Source organism: Coenobita brevimanus, chromosome 26 (genome assembly GCF_032717465.1).
Source record: "Coenobita brevimanus isolate Jiangsu-jjx chromosome 26, ASM3271746v2, whole genome shotgun sequence".
Classification (NCBI taxonomy): Eukaryota; Metazoa; Arthropoda; class Malacostraca; order Decapoda; family Coenobitidae; genus Coenobita; species Coenobita brevimanus.
This window is the reverse complement of record NC_136979.1, coordinates 10,038,413-10,048,966: the sequence shown is the minus strand read 5'-3', so window position 1 is coordinate 10,048,966 and position 10,554 is coordinate 10,038,413.

Genomic DNA, 10,554 nt, shown 5'->3' with positions numbered 1-10,554 from the left:
TATAGTCCCGGAGGAGACACTAGAGTGGTGGCAAGGCCCGATATCGGGCTTACCGCCCACACCCGGGAGTTCCTTGTTCCTGTCCGAGCCCCATAGGAGACACTGCCGCAGTCCAGTCCTGACGGCGCCTCTCCCCCTTGGTGCCTGCAGTCCCAGGACGCCCAGGCTAGACTCTCCAACTCCCGACGAAGGTGATTCGGGCTCCCTCACTCCCCGGAGTCGGAAGAAGCAGGCCCGAATACTCTGGATGTTTGGTCCCAGCCCCAAGGGCCGCCTATCAGGTCGAGGCCCCCAGACCAAAGGGCCTCCCTGCACCCCACCGGCGCGGCCCTAGTACGAGGGCCGCCTCCCAGGTCGAGGCCCCAGACGGGGGAGACTCCCTGTACCCCATCTACGAGTGCAACTTAAAGTGACTATACCCAGGAAACAGGGAAAACAGTGACAGTGACTCCACAAGAAACCATAGTAAATAGTGGCCCATCAGAACTCGATGATAACAGGGCAGAACGTGAACTTTGTGAATTATCCTAGTCCCTCCCCATATAAAAGAACCAGAGAGTTTTCTATGAACATCGAGGTAAGGGCAAGGGCGAGTCAAAAGCTAAGTGTACGTGTCTCCGTGACAAGGTGACAGAGTCGACTGTCGCTATCCGCACCCTACCTCTTTTATAGTAATATTCCCAAACCAGACTCCCAACCTTGTGTATTCCTAAAGCGAACAATCCCATTTATATACTGCCTCCAAGTGACATATAAACCCTGTTAAAGGACACTCACAATCTCCCTGTGTGATTATTGTAGTGTGTATGATTACTCTGTAGAGCCAAGTGTTAACTCTGTATCTCTGTGTCCCTGTATCTTGAATATCATTCTATGCGTATTGTTACGAGTAGGATCTAGGTAATAGACGTGTTAAGGTATACTGCCTGGTTTTTATGTCCTGTTCCTTTGTTAGTGCTTTACTTCCGGTCTAGAAAAAGGACCCCGTTTCAGTAGCTAGTGTTTTTACGACGAGAAGTCGCCTTAAAAACACAGCATTACACTGGTGGCAAGCGGTGGTTCTGGATCCGAGTAAAAGCACGGAGGAACGAAGAAAGGAAACTTGCACAATGGCAGCCAAACCGCACATCCAATTACCGAGATTCAACCCGGACCAGTGCGACATAGAAGTATATTTAGATATGGTCAAACCCCTCCTAGACATAGGGTTCGACTCAGACAGAGAAAAGATTGCAGTCACACTACCTAACCTGGGAAAAATAATCACTACTGTCGCACCAAAAATCGTCCCAGAACTGTCATGGGAGCAATTCTCACAAATTGTGAGACAGGCTTTTACGCCATCAATAGGCAGAGTTGTCGCTCTCTCTCAACTCGACGCCCTCACCTACGACGGGAACCTGGACGATACATTCATCCAGGCTCGGCGCCTCGTCAGCGCTGCCTATCCCAAGGCACCTACAAATGCCCGGGATATACATACATTTAATGCTCTATTGAGGATTCTCCCTAGCACAGTCAGGGAGCACTTCTCAATCTACGACCCCTCAGGGGACATGGAAAACGACCTGCAACTCGTCCGACGTCTTCTCGCCACCCGCCCCACACCACAGCCACTCCACGCGGTGACACGTTTCCCGACAAAACAAAACCCTCCATCCAAACTTAAGCTGCCGCCTCACCAGCCAACTACAGGGCCGTCTCCCACTGTGCCTAGAGCTTATCCGCAGAAGAAACGCCCAAACCCCAGGGAACAAGGAAACCTCATCACAATAAATCCCTGGGAATTCACGGCTTGCAGTCGCACCTGCCCCTTGCACGACATAAGGGAACAGCTAAAGGCTAGCAGGTGCAGAACCTTTCACCAAGGGCACAAGAAAGTCTCCTCCTTAGACGACGACGCCCCGGAAGACGACGCACTGCCAACACACTACTCGGGAACGGACGATGACGACCAAGAAGACACCACTCCGCAACAGACGGATTTTTAGGCCCGCCCCCGCACCTCCCCACGGTGGAGAGGGCCACCTCACAGAACTACAGACCCCCAGTCTACAACAAGATTTGGCTGAACGGGGTCAAGGCACGACTACTGGTGGATACGGGAGCAGCCAGATCGTGCCTCTACTCCTGCCACACCGCTGCATTCGGCCCTCTTCTCCCCACCTCAGCAAACCTCGTCGACGCAGGGGATGGCCCCCTGCCTATCCGTGGGGAAACACGGGCCCTTCAAACCCACACCCACCAACAAATATCCACTAGCCACCCATTCATCATATTCGACTCGACATGCGATCAATATGACGGATATCTTGGGCTGGACCTGCTCCAAAAACTCCACGCCACCATTGACTGTCATCAACGCCGCCTCCACTTCAGTCCAGCCCGTCCCAACCAAGCATCAATCAACAAGAAAGAAAAAAAAAAACACATCGAAGAAAAATCAGGAACACCACCCCTCACACACCACACAAACACACACTACCATCAAACACTCACCTGTCCCAAATCACTCATACACCTGACCCCAACCCAACCTCTCACACTGCCTCACCCCATCCACCCCCATCACCACCCCCCACCACACATCATCTGGACCCCTCCCCATCTTTTCCTGCCACTATCGCCTCCTCAATCACCATTCCACCCCACCACGAAGCTTGGGTAAAACTAAACAAACCTTCACATACCTCCGTCCTCTTCTCACCATCCATCCCCACCAGACCACTCTCCTCCTGTTTAGTAAGCCCCACCTTCCTCCCCCCACATGCCCACGAAATCCGTATCGCTAACCTCGCCACAACCCCACTAACCCTACCAAGAGGACTCATCATCGGCGACACAGAAGAAGCCGAACCATGCCAAGCACCACCCCCAAACCATCCCACTCTCCCCGACCTACCATCACACCTATCCCCTGCCCAAACCAACAGCCTCCGACAACTCCTCCTGGACTTTCAGGACCTATTCTCCTCCGGCCCAACCGACCTTGGCCATACCACCAAAGCAATGGGCAGAAGAAGACCGGCAGGTTCAGGACATGCTAGATGCCGGCGTGATCTCCAACTCCACTAGCCCATGGACCTCACCAGTGGTACTCGTATGGAAAAAAGATGGGACAATGCGCTTTTGCGTAGACTACCGCCGAGTCAATGACGTCACAGTCAAAGATGCAACGCCCCTACCCCGAATCGACGACTCACTGGACTCCTTACATGGCTCGACGTGGTTCTCCACCCTAGACCTACAATCGGGGTATTGGCAAGTCCCTGTACACCCAGACGACAAACACAAAACCGCCTTCTCAACATCAAACGGGAAGCATTATGAATTCAACGTTCTTCCTTTTGGACTCTGCAACGCCCCTGCCACATTCTCCCGTCTGATGGAGTCAGTTCTCAGTGGACTAACCTGGGAGACTTGTTTGGCGTATCTCGACGACGTCATCGTCTTCAGTCGTACCTGGGCCGACCACCTCCACCGCCTCAAACAAGTGTTCCACCGCATATGCCAAGCAGGGCTAAAATTAAAACCAACAAAGTGCATCTTGGCCGAGAGATCTGTTTCTTTCCTGGGACACCTAATTAACGCCGAAAGCATCTCACCAGACCCAGATAAACTACGTGCCATCGCCGACATCCCCCTACCTCGTGATGTACATGAAACCAGAGCCTTCCTAGGCTTAACATCACACTATAGGCGGTTCGTCAAAGGATTTGCTGATATTGCCAAACCCCTACATGACCTAACAAAAAAGGGCGAGCCGTTCGTGTGGACCGAACCAAGGAAAACTGCATTTACCACCCTCAAGTCCAAATTAACCTCTGCCCCAGTAGTCGCTTTCCCAGACTACAACCTCCCATTCCGCCTGTATACTGACGTATCGCTCATCGCCATAGGGGCTGTCCTTGCACAAGTGCAAGATGGGCGGGAGCACATCATCGCTTGTGCCAGCCACACCCTGAATCCTGCAGAACGGAACTACGCGGCCACCAAACGCGAGTGCCTAGGGATCATCTGGTCCCTAGAATACTTCCATTCCTACATCTCAGGCACCCATGTGATAGTCATTACAGATCACCAATCCCTGCAATGGCTACGGCAATCAAACACCACCAATGCCCAACTGATATGGTGGCGAGAGACACTCGAAGAGTATGATTTCGAAATCGCATACCGACCAGGCAAACTCCACACAAACGCCGATGCCCTGTCCCGTCTTCCAATCAACGCCATCTCGACAGAGCCAGACCTGGTCCAAATGTGGCACAACAAACAACGCCCTACCTGGATCCCACCGAACACATTCACTAAACTCCACCCACACGGAGAACACCTGTTCGACCCAAACGGACACATCGTCCTAAGCCCCACCACTGCCCACGACACCATGCTCCACCTCCATGCCCATAACGGCATCCACCTGGGAACAAAGAAACTGCTACAAGTCTTTACCGACATGTACTGGACCCCTAATCCATCCACCATCGCCAAGAAAATCATACAATCATGTCGAGCCTGTGCTTTAGGAAAGGACATCACCCAAACACCAGGCCCTACAGGAAAATTAACAGCACAAAAACCATGGCAACTACTCTCCTTAGACGTCATCGGCCCTCTCACACCCAAAGCAGGCTACAAGTACATAATCACCTTCGTGGATGTATATTCAAAGTTTATCATCGCATGCCCCGCCAAAGATCACAGTGCAATATCAGTTGCCGATGCCCTCACTCGACATGTATTCCCTTATTTTGGTATTCCACAAGCACTATATTCGGATAATGCTCCAGAATTTACGGGAAAAGTCTGGGAAGAACTAGCAAACATATTCGGATACCACATCTCCCACTCATCCCCCTACTGGCCCAAGGGTAACAGCATCTGCGAGAGAAGCCATCGCTCCCTTATGAACCAGGTCCGCACACGCATTATGCAAACAGGAAATGAAGACTGGCCTGCCCACGTCAAGATCATCCAATGGGGCTTAAATACGTGCCCACGAGAAGACGGAATAACTCCACATGAAAGAGTTTTCGGGGAATCGCCCCAACTCCTACCACTCCGCCACCACCTACAGCCACCCACCCCACCCTCCACTACCGACCCTCTCCACCACCTCAAACGCCGCCTCCACCATCTGCATTCACAACAAGAACTAGCACCCGACATAACCCATTCCAACCCATACAAACCTGGTCAGTCCGTAGTCGTCGCAAACCTACCAACCCCACCCAAAACCTCCCCCCGATTCAACGGACCTTACAAAATTGTGCGAGTACCCAACCCATACCAAGTCATTATAGATCAATAGGGACAACACCGCACATACAGGAATTGCCACGTGCGCCCCTTCCACCCACCCGACACTGACCACCCCCGCGCTAGGCCTACCTGCACCCCTGCCCACACACCTGTCCACCCCGACCTTTCTCAGAATCACCCCCCAGACTCCTACTCCTACTCCTTCTCACCCCCTTCCTCAAACTCACCAACAACCAGCCCACCCCCCGACACACCACCACCACAGGCCGAAACCACCACCACTTCACAACCTGCAATTCACCCACCTAACACCCATCCACCCACCACCTCCCAACCCACTCCGCCCATGCCGTCCACACCACCACCACCGCCCACCCCCCCCAAAAACCACACCACTCACCACCCCACCACCTCCACACCCACCACCACCCTCCCTCATGACCACTCTCATTATACGCACCACACCGCGGCCCCAACAATCCCCCCCCCAGCCCCCGCACACCCTCACCACCACCACGCACACAACCACCATCGCCACCCACACCCACCATCACTACTACCACCACCAGATCAGGATGCCTCTCATGCCCACCCGCGAGGTACACCCCAACACCTCCACCCATCGCACACCCATCCCAACACCCACCCCCTCCACATACCCCCCCAAACACCTCCCCCATAACCCTCCCCCTCCACCAAGCACGGTGGAACTTTCCCAATTCCCAGTTCCCCAAAGGACGAAGCTCCTCCCACCGAATTAGTCCCAATAAAACCACCAACCTCCCGTCACTCTCCAGCATTCAAATTTCATCTCTCCACCAGGCACCATTCCCCGAGATGAAGGTGACGAAAGTCCATTGGAAACCCTACAACCGCCCACCAGCCAGAATCAGGGGCACCTACCACCTGCTCCGCCTCCTACGCCAGACCAACCATCCGTCCTCCCTCCACCTCATGCTCAACCCCCATCAGAAGCCCAACGCATTCACCACCCACTGGGTCAGCCTCACCCAACACCTTATCCTGGCCCACCAGACATCCACCTCCACCACCTACCACCTCCAGTCACGGGGCTGTGACTTCAACAACGCGGAGGGTGGTAAAATGCCCGCCGTGCCTGCCACCGGACCTCCCACCTCACCACCCCCCACACCACCACCAAGCCGCCACCCCACCACCACCCCAGGAGGACACACCGGTGAGTTTAGTGACCTCGGGCAAGAGGGTCATCAGGGCATCACGGTCCTGGGTCCCTATTCCCTGCAAGTGCCCCAACCCCAGGTGATCAGGGGAAGTGAACTACTGTGTGGGCGGAGCAGTGATCGACAGAATAGGGGTGGGACTGAACCAAATTCAGTCCCAGGTAACACAGTATTGATGGCTTTGTTACACCCTCTAGGGCAGGAGGCCCAAGGGCAAGAGGCCCAAGGCTACGGCCTAATAAAAAGTAAAAAGGGGAAGGCGACCCCAGGCTACGGCCTAATAGAAAGTGTGAAGGGGAAAGCGACCCCAGGCCCCAGCCTTAACACATTAGGGAGAGTTGCCCCAGTGCATCCCTCTCCTGCTGTTCTCCCCTTCAGGAGCAACATCCCGTGGACAGTCCCAAGCCGCAGCGTGAGGGCGACCCCATTTGCCCGGCAGATGTTCCTGTTGGGGCCGATCGGCTCCCGGCTACGGCCAGAATACGGATCAGGGTAAAGAGCCCCTGCTACCATACGTGTAGCACTTCCCTATTACGGAAGCAACACCCCATGGACGGTCCCAAGCCGCAGCGTGCGGGCGACCCCGTTCGCCCGGCAGTTGTTTTTCGTACGGGTAGACACTCGGCTCCGGCCGGGGCACGTACCAGGGTAGAGAATTCCCTGAAGGTAGACTCAATCCGTATTGGAGGGAGTGTGGCCTCTGTGCCCCTCACTCCGGCTTGTCTCCTACTACGGGAGCAACACCATGCCGGCGGTCCCAAGCCGCGGCGAAAGGGCGACCCCGATCACCCTATAGGTGTCCCCCGTACGCCGGGCAAGTTCACGGCTACAGCCAGAGTGTGTGATAGGGGAAAGAGACCCCAGGCTCCGGCCTCCAGACACACTCAAGAGGCCACGGGCGACATGAGTCCTCCTCCAGCCTCTTTCCCTTCGGGGAGCCCTTCGTCACCATCCGAGAATATAGTCCCGGAGGAGACACTAGAGTGGTGGCAAGGCCCGATATCGGGCTTACCGCCCACACCTGGGAGTTCCTTGTTCCTGTCCGAGCCCCGTAGGAGACGCTGCCGCAGTCCAGTCCTGACAGCGCCTCTCCCCCTTGGTGCCTGCAGTCCCAGGACGCCCAGGCTAGACTCTCCAACTCCCGACGAAGGTGATTCGGGCTCCCTCACTCCCCGGAGTCGGAAGAAGCAGGCCCGAATACTCCGGCTGTTTGGTCCCAGCCCCGAGGGCCACCTATCAGGTCGAGGCCCCCAGACCAAAGGGCCTCCCTGCACCCCACCGGCGCGGCCCTAGTACGAGGGCCGCCTCCCAGGTCGAGGCCCCAGACGGGGGAGCCTCCCTGTACCCCACCTACGAGTGCAACCTAAAGTGACTATACCCAGGAAACAGGGAAAACAGTGACAGTGACTCCACAAGAAACCATAGTAAATAGTGGCCCATCAGAACTCAATGATAACAGGGCAGAACGTGAACTTTGTGAATTATCCTAGTCCCTCCCCATATAAAAGAACCAGAGAGTTTCCTATGAACATCGAGGTAAGGGCACGGGCGAGTCAAAAGCTGTGTACGTGTCTCCGTGACAAGGTGACAGAGTCGAGTGTCGCTATCCGCACCCTACCTCTTTTATAGTAATATTCCCAAACCAGACTCCCAACCTTGTGTATTCCTAAAGTGAACAATCCCATTTATATACTGCCTCCAAGTGACATATAAACCCTGTTAAAGGACACTCACAATCTCCCTGTGTGATTATTGTAGTGTGTATGATTACTCTGTAGAGCCAAGTGTTAACTCTGTATCTCTGTGTCCCTGTATCTTGAATATCATTCTATGTGTATTGTTACGAGTAGGATCTAGGTAATAGACGTGTTAAGGTATACTGCCTGGTTTTTATGTCCTGTTCCTTTGTTAGTGCTTTACTTCCGGTCTAGAAAAAGGACCCCGTTTCAGTAGCTAGTGTTTTTACGACGAGAAGTCGCCTTAAAAACACAGCATTACAGTGATATTTGAGATACAGGGACACAGAGACAGAGTTAACACTTGGCACCACAGAGCAGAGTCATACACACTACAATGTTCATACAGGGAGATCGTGAATTATCTATGTAATGCTGTGTTTTTAAGGCGACTTCTCGTCGTAAAAACACGAGCACTGGAACGGGGACCTTTTATTAGACCGGATGTAATGCACTAACAAAGGAACAGGGCATAAAAATAGGCAGTATACCGTATCACATCTATTGCTTAGGTCCTACTCATTACAGTGTACATACAATGATATTTAGCATATAGGGGAACAGAGATACAGGATTACACTCGGCTTCACAGAATGATCACATATATATTAACACTATGGCACAGGGAGATCGCGGATATTCTTTAATGTCACCTGGAGGGAAATTATGCAACTGGGGTTGTTCGTTTGAATTAATTATTATGTCACTTCAAGATAATAATAAACTGGGGCTGTTCACTTTAGATCACTGAGATTGGGAGTCTCTTTCGGGGATATTACCATAATAGAGGTAGGGTGCGGATAGCGACACTCGACACTGTCACCAGGTCGCGGGAACACATACACTTGCCCTTCGGCTCACTCGCGCACCTACCTCTAGATTCACAGAAAACTCCCTGGTTCCTTGATGCGGGGGGGACTGAATTATTTATCAATAGACACTTCTTACCCTGATTGCACGAGTTTCTGTTAGGCCACTGTTTAATATATTTTCCGTGTAAGCACTGTCACTGTACTCTGGATCACTGTCACTGTCACCGTCTTACCCTTGTTTCCTGGGTTGTTAGATCACTGTTTCACTTACTGTCAGGGAGGCTCACCTGTCTGGGGCCTCGACCTGAGGAGCGGCTCCTATCTTAGGGCCGCTCCAGTGGGGTGCAGGGAGGCCCTGTGGTCTAGGGGCCTCAACCTGATCGGGGGCCCTCGGGACTAGGGCCGAACAGCCGGAGCAGTCGGGCCTGCTTCCTCTGCCTCTGGGGAGTGAGGGAGCCTGGATCTCCGTCGGTGTAGACTGCGGCGGCGGGCCTGGGCGTCCTGGGACTGCGGGTGCTCAGGGGGGGAGGCGCCGTCAGGGCTGGGCTGCGGCAGCGTCTCCTGCAGGGTTCCGGCAGGGTCAAAGAACTCCCGGGTGTGGGTGGTAGGTCCGTTATAGGGCCTTGCCACCACTCTAGTGTCTCCTCCGGGCCTATAAGCCTGGATGGCGACGAAGGGCTCCCCGAAGGGAAAGAAGCTAAAGGGAGACTCACACTCTTCGTGGTCCCTTGAGTGTGTCTACAGGTCTGAGTCGGGGCTCTCCTTCCCCTATTGTGCACCTTGGCTGTAGCCGTGAACTTGCCCGGCGTACGGGGGACACCTATAGGGTGATCGAGGTCGCCCTTTCGCCGTGGCAAGGTACCGCCGGTGTGGTGTTCCTCCCGCAGTAGGAGACAAGCCGGAGTGAGGGGCTCAGAAGCCACACTCTCTCCAATATGGACAGATCCTATCTGCAGGGAATACTCCACCCTGGTACGTGCCCCGGCCGGAGCCGAGTGTCTGCCCGTACGGAAAGCGACTAACGGATGAACTGGTTCGCCCGTCTGTTGTGGCAAGGTACCGACCCTGGGGACGCCGCTTCCGTAACTGGGTAACGCTACACGTATGGTAGCAGGGTCTCTCTACCTTGGACCGTATTCTGGCCGTAGCCAAAGAGCAACTGGAGAGGGATGCACACAGGCAACTCTCTCTCCTCAGTGTGTTAAGGCCGGAGCCTGGGGTCACCTTCCCCTCTACACACTCTGTTAGGCCGTAGCCTATGTCTATCACTTTCTCTTTCTTTAGGCCGTAGCCTTGGGCCTCCTGCCCTTGGGACTCCTGCCCTAGAGGGTGTACCAAGACCGTCAATATGGTGTTACCTGGGACTGAACTCTTTTCAGTCCCACCCCTGGTCTGACGATCACTACCCCGCCTGCACAGTAGTTCAGTTTCCTTGAACGCCTGGGGTTGGGGCACTTGCAGGGAATAGGGGCTCAGGGTCGGGATGCCCCGATGACCCTCTTGCCCGGAACTACTAACCTCACCAGTGTGTCCTCCTGG